This window comes from Triturus cristatus, chromosome 11 (genome assembly GCF_964204655.1).
Source record: "Triturus cristatus chromosome 11, aTriCri1.1, whole genome shotgun sequence".
Taxonomy (NCBI): Eukaryota; Metazoa; Chordata; class Amphibia; order Caudata; family Salamandridae; genus Triturus; species Triturus cristatus.
Window position 1 is genome coordinate 326973647 of NC_140594.1, and position 7324 is coordinate 326980970.

Genomic DNA, 7324 nt, shown 5'->3' on the forward strand with positions numbered 1-7324 from the left:
TCACTGTTGTTCTAGGGTGTGCTGCTTCATAGGCCTGCCCGCAAGACTGGAGGTGAACTTCAGTATGAATAGTGGTGGACAAGCCTTGAAGGTTAACCTACACTTGTCATGCTAGGGTGCACCTGCTGGTGCTACGACACCAGGGATTCTAATGTCTTGCGTAGCCTTCTAAGGTCTAGCATGAGATAGTGCTCTCTCAGGAGAGTGGTCTGGTGGACTGGTTATTAAGGCTGAACCTGGTTCCCCAGTTCCAAATTCAGCAGCTCTGGCCATAGTGCCACATCCTCTCCCCCACTGAACACCATACTGCCCCACTGAGAAAAACTCAGACTGTCTTCAACTACAACCCAATTGTTGCCAGCCATAAACACCTGGATGCGGGTCAATTTAAATTACGCACTGGGCAAGAGCAATATGTGGCCTACAAGTAAAAACTGACAGCATCCTGGAAAAAGCAAACAATCATAGGGAATGCAAAATTTTGCAAACCATGTGAAATGTAAGCAGGAACAACATGTTTACCTTAACTCTTTTACACTCACTGTTCAGAAATCAGTGAGTGCTTTTGCCTGGAAAGTTAAGGACATGACAACAGGGCCCTGAATGGAACCATTTCAATGACCATTGCTTATATCCTTACAAAACGTAAGCAGTATGGTAAAAAAAGACAACATCCCTAGATGCAGAGCAGCAGAACAAATTTTGTTTTTAAATCCTCACATTGCATTACCTCCAGGATTGGTGCACTATTTCCAAGCCCTGGTAAAACAAGGCCAAGACAACAAAAATAGCGCTTCACTGGAAAACTCTGTAAAAGTGGCGCTAATGTGTTTGGGTGTGAATAAAATCAATCTGGCCAGTTTGCTACCAATCTGTCTTACTTTATTAGTTATTTATTTTGCATATTTTTAAACTTTTATTCCCGATGCTGCTCTTTGGAATTAAATGTCAGAAAAATACGACATTGATTTTCCAGCAAAAGTGATTTTCTTTTTTGGATCCATTTCACAGGGGAGCAAATAAAAGAAAGGAGAGGAAAGAGAGTGAGAACCCTGTCTTGCAGCCACTGTCTTCAGTAACAGAAGAACTGCCGGGCTAGCAGGCGAGAGGCCTCAGCTTGTACACAGAGCTGCTGTGCCTGAAAGTCGTCTTCGCAGGCCTCCCAACAGCTCAAAAGATGGGACCACAACTCGGTGATCAGAGGCAGGCAACCTCGCTCCGCACTGCCTTCGCCCACCCCCTGTGCCCTGCTGGGTGTCACCCATGTGAGGGTGTCACCCGGTGCGGTCCGCACCCCCCGCACCTCCATAGTGACGCTGCTGGAGGAAAGCCTCCATGTTGCACCAGAATCGCCTGCCCCAGCCTGCAGCTGCAAAGAAGGCTGCCCGGGGGAGGAGGAGGCAGCCCAAAGAAGAGAAGGAAGCGTTGGAAGCGTTGACCCCTTCAAAGGAGTAACTGCAGCACCATCCAAAATGTCTCCTTGCCCCAAAACCAATCTCCTGGTCAAAGGGAGACAATTGAGGCCTCTCACCAGCAGAGATACGACCTGTGGTACTAGGGAAGCTGCCGGCAGAGAATTAAGAGTCTGTGCAGCGCCCCCTTGTCTGCACCGCACACAGCATCAACATTAAAATGCATGAGGCAGGGAAAACATTTTTAAATAAATGGGAAGTCACTCTGAGTGCCACAGGGCCCCTCTAATCTCACTTTGATTACAGCAGCACTGAGGTTGTGCATGTGTCCTGGGTTGCCACCAGAAAAGCACTGGGACTGTACGTGAAGGAGAAGGACATGCCTGATGTAGACCCATGCACCCTGGTAGCCACTTGCCTGCTACCGTCACAGAGGAAAGACATCAAGCAGCAACCCGGCTGGTGGAGAGCCATGACCAGCCTGCAGGTGTATGGAAGCACCACAGTGCCACCTGGTGACCACTCGCTACAATACACCCCAGCCTGGAAGACTGCATGGAAGAGTGAAGTCATGACCTGGGTATGTCAGCACCAGCCTGTCCTGCAGAGTCCCTCACCCAGGAAACTGTAGAAGCAAAGAGCCCGCATGAATTCCAAAGCTACCCCAGCCCAGAAGGCAGCCCGCTGAGACTGACCAAGAGAGCATGGCATGCCCCCTGATGGTGAATGGCTGCCACAGCAGGATGCCTCCTCAAGGGAGGAGGACTGGACTGATTCTTTCCGTGATAGAGGATGAGAACATTGTGCACCCCTTAGTGGCAAGCCACAGCAGAGACAGAGGTGTGCATGTGCAGCACACCCAGCAAATGCCTAGCATGGCCTGAATGCAAAAAGAGGGCATCTACACACCTCAACTCTATTAGCACAGCCCCACAGTGGGACACTAATTGTTCAGAGTGTTGTCCCCCACACTGCCTTAAGACAGAGCCACCAGTGGCCCCTTGCAGGCAAGATGAGACTGGCAAGCTTCCACCACACCATGTGCAGAGAAGACATGCAACATGTGGCCAGATGCCACATCACACTGCAAGCAAGGATCGAGGAAGAACTAGAGTGTGGCACGTTGCCATGTTGTGAAGAAGAAATGAAAAGGAGAGGAGAGAAAGTAGTGTGACAATCCTGCCACACTGAAGAACTGGATGACTACAGATGAACAAGAGCACATGATCATAAGGTGAAGTGACACAGGACTTATGCCACTACCGGAGAGTGCCCCGCAGACACAAGCCAGCCACTAAAATGGAGTGATGTCCCTGGCGACAGTACAGAGGGAGAATCAAATGTAATCGCCTGCAAGCGCAAACAGCAGTTCTACCCCACGCTTCCCAGTGGAACCGTCAGTTCCAGAGTGTCAGCTGCTTGAGACAGGTGGCATCCCTGCTCACAACCACAGTTGCCAAAGGAGAAGAACACCACCAGCAAAGATACCATGCTACGTGGCTGCAAAGTCCCTCTAGTCACCCTCGCTCCAAGCAAATCATCACCACCTGTTGTCCAGGTCTAATTGCAACCACATCATCATTGCCCTGTGCATCACCTCATCCAGCGAAGGAGCAACTCACCCTCAGGGTGGAACCTTATGCCTGTGAAGCACCAAGAGAGCAAGGTACCCCTGGCAAAGTAAGAGATTAAGTGTCCAGAGACTATCTGACAGCCAATCTGCACCTGTGTCTTGTTGGCTAGCACGCCAACCATTGTGCCACCCTCCATCGCAGTTGCACAAACAACTTAATTGGGATTTTGTCATTGATCCTGCAGCGGCCAAAAGGCTGCCCAACAGCAGCCCTGCATAGTCCATGTGGTCCTGTGGCAACCCCGCAAAAAGGGCCTCAAGGACATTCCTGCACAAATGTATCCTGGTACAAGAGATAGTCGAAGCTGCTCCATCCACAAGGTACCAGGAGGCATTGGTGCTTCAGGGGAAAACGTCCCAAGCATCATCAACTCCATCCCAGTCCTGGCAAGATTTGTCATCACAGTGCCCAGATGTCCCAAGAGAAGACTCTGCAGGGGGACTTCAGTGACCCTCCTGATGCACCATGTTTGAACTGTTTGACACCAACTGCATTACCATGAGAGCACACGGACCCATCCAGCAGTGCGTAAGTGGACATTGATCCAAAGGACAGGCTGTCAAAGAATCTGGAGTCAGTCTACACAGGATTTTGTGCCCAGGGGTAGCTGGTTAAATTATGGAAGTGTGCGGGGACGCCCGGGTACTTCCAGCTGCACCTGTACACCATTGTCCTGCCAACTGCCTCTCAAGGCTGAGAGACTAAGTGGTGTCTGGAGTGCATGGCTTTATGTCAATAGGTTGAACTTGTTTAGGGTTTAATAAAGTTTGGGAGGAATGTAGTGTCCTGCTCAACACGTTCTAGTGTCTTAGTGTATACTGGTTTATCAGCCACTCTTCGAGCTACACCCAACCCACACTCATCCAACACAGGCGTCACAAGTAATATGTGCCTGTTAATAAAAGGGCCTGAGTACATGTGCCCATGGGCAGTTCAGTAAGTATACCCACTGTGTTTAGGTCGTGATATACTAAGTATGTGGGCCTAAACCCCACGATTTTACAACATGTTTCTCATATGCAGGTGCAGGTATTTGGGAGGACTAGAATCACTGATTCTGGCTAGTATCCCCACACTTATATTCAAATACTTCAAACCCTTTACCTCACAATGGGTAATTACAGTCCCATTACTGATATTTGTTTTCTCTTTCTGGGGAAATATCAGGTCAAAATCTGCAAACATTTGCCACTTGTTTATAACAGGTATGCCTGTAATAATCGGATGAGATGTTTTTTGACTCAATAATTCCAATACCTTTAGATGTGTAACAGAACTGTGCCTGTGCACCAGCAGTATATTTATTTTACTTTTCTGAGCCTGCAAATCTTTTGATAATGCACACTCTAAAAACTTATTTGCAACCCTATGAGCCGCAGGTGCATCACTTTTTTAGACTCACCGGCGGTGCAGTGGGCTTCCCCATATTTACAAGGCCACGTAAAGTCACCATGCATGACATTACATGGCCTTTTAAATATGGGCCCCTTTCACGCATTACTCTGCGGGAAAGGGGCATGCCATGGGTGCTGCTGTGAGTGTTACCACACAACATCCATGGAACATGACACATTCCCACATTTATAATATTTTGTAAAACTGGGAATGCGTCAGAATCCTACTGCTTCCAAGGGGAGGCGTAGGAAATGCGCAACAAGGAGACATACTTTTATTTCTCCACGTTTTTTCCTCTTTCTATGCGCAAAGAAAGAGAAAAATGCCATCAATTATTGTTTTTGTGCAGGAAGGTGTCCCATCCCGCACAAAAACAATCATACCCGCAGCGCAGGCACCCTTGCACAATTATGCTAGAGTACCTACGCTGGCACAAGGCAGCCAATTGTGCGCCAGCACACGAGAAAGCACAGGGATGTGCCTTATTGCTGTTAATACGGCACATCCCTGTGCTTTGAAAATGACACAGCACGGCGCAGCTAAATGGCTAGTTGCACCATGCTTCTTTCCCTTTGTCTCATTGCGTCATAATTGGAAATGGTAACTAACATAACTTGAGACCGCAGCATGAAAAAAGTGTTACTGTACAAACAACTTTTAGGGCATTGAACCACAAACACATGTGCAAATGATGTTTGTGCTATGTATATATTTATGTGCTGCGTATATGAAAAATATTTTAAGACATAGCGAAAATGTATGAACATTAGTACTAAAGACATGAGCAAACACAAACATTTTGGTGACAACAGATTTCTATGTACATGTGGGCCTATTGCTTCTTACATACTAGCAAATTCTATTCACTAATCTCTGGTCAGAGATATCTGTCTATGCTTACTCTGTCACTTACACGCAGAGTTCTCCACCAATAGTGTGGATAAATTTACATTTTGAGATGTATGTTATAGGTGAAAACGTGGGAAGGTAAGGAGGAGCTATAGGAGGGCCAAGAAGGGGTGATAGGAAAATTGAGAATATCTATTACTACATGGGAGGATTTAATAGAAAATAAAAGAAGGGGTTAAGTCAGGTACAAGCGAATATTTTTTAAAAAACAGAATGCCACTGCTATTCACCAAAGTAACATGTAGATCTACTAAAATAATACTACTGACAAAACAACCTCATACCTCTCCAACAAAGCCTGAGAATAAGTTAAGACCCACACATGTCAAAACACTCTTGGTACTGAAATATACTCTCATAGAAATTAATGGAGGCAGCAAAGAACATTAACAAAACCCTGGTGGGTTCAGGAGATTCCTGAATAGCTGGTAACAGCATCTGTGGAAATGCATAGGAAGGGCACTGTGGTCTTCTTTGAAACAGATTCCTGTATAAGACCAACAGTCTACTCCTCCTACTTGCGAACTATGGATGCCACAATTTGAAGACCATAACGTTTTTCTTACAGAATTGCATACCGCACATTCCGCTTGGAGATGATACAATGTTATAGTGAGAATTATCGTCCCCAGGAGCTAAAAAAAGAGTAAATTGGGTTTAACTTTGATTGTCAATTTGGATCATTGACACAATATTGTGGTAAAATATTGGGCCTGATTCACAAAGGTAATCTGAGACAAAAGTCTAACTGTACGACTCATAATATTCACAGAGGTAATTTATGAGTAGCATATTTTCATCCGCAGTTGGGCCAGAATCTCCAGCTCAAACCGTACTCTCTGGCTCAAGCCGTACTCTCTGGCTCGGGTCGGAATTGCCAGCTTGAGCTGGTTGAAGTGTAATCAATAGACCGGAATGCAATTGTTACAAAAAGGAACATTAGGAACATGAGATAAATGGTAGAGGAGGTCATGAAAAGCAATTTGGGCAGGGAAAAGGGTGCGGCCAGACACTGCATTAAATCCCAGAAAAGTACGCTCCTTTACATCATGGTACATGCAGTCCACAATTTGCGCTCCCCTCAGTGGTAGACAAATGGGACATGGCCTCCTACCAGGTCTCAGCATTCCTGCTGTGTGGAACTTACTGGGGCTAAAAGGAGGGGTAGTTGACCCCAAGTATATCCTAGGGGGCCAATTACCTCTCCTGTTATCTCCAAACAAAGCTGGATTGCTAAGAGGTCTTTTGAGGCCACACCCCCTCTCTCCACCACTCTGCAAACGAGGCTTGTGGTGCACTACTGGCTGGGAGATGAAGTCCACTTTACTCCAGAGGGACCTGAGGGACCAAGAAGCCCTCCTGGTACCTTCTGTAGGTCCTACACAGCGTGATTCCTGAGAGCTGGTTGGAGGCCCAGTCCCCTTTCTCCACCCACTCTGCAAATGTGACTACTAGTTCAAAAAAACTAGTGAATTTTAGCCTGGATAGTTAGTGAGCTAACTATAACTCATGCCCGCCCAGTGCACTGCTTATGACCTCACATATACATCACTCATGACATGGTCAGTGACATTATATATATATATATATATATATATATATATATATATGTTTACACAGAGGCTCCACTTTACCGGGGGCCCCCGACCCTGCAGGGCGGGCTCAGTGGACAGGAATGGAGAATCCTGCTGGTGTAGGGACGCTACGAAGAACAAGTAGAGCCCAACTCCGACTGAAATTCAGCTGACTTTATTTCGTCAATGCGTGGCAGACAGGGAAAACACTCATTTCTCCTTACGCGTTTCAGCAGCATATTGCCTTGGTCACAGGTGAGTGTCCTTTATATTCCAAGTGGTCACATGGCCCATAGTACTCGACTACAGGCCCCAGGGTGCACTACAATAAGTCTTACAGCAAGTGGCATGGCGCAATATTTCATCTTGCTTCAATAGCATAATTTAAACACCAAATGTC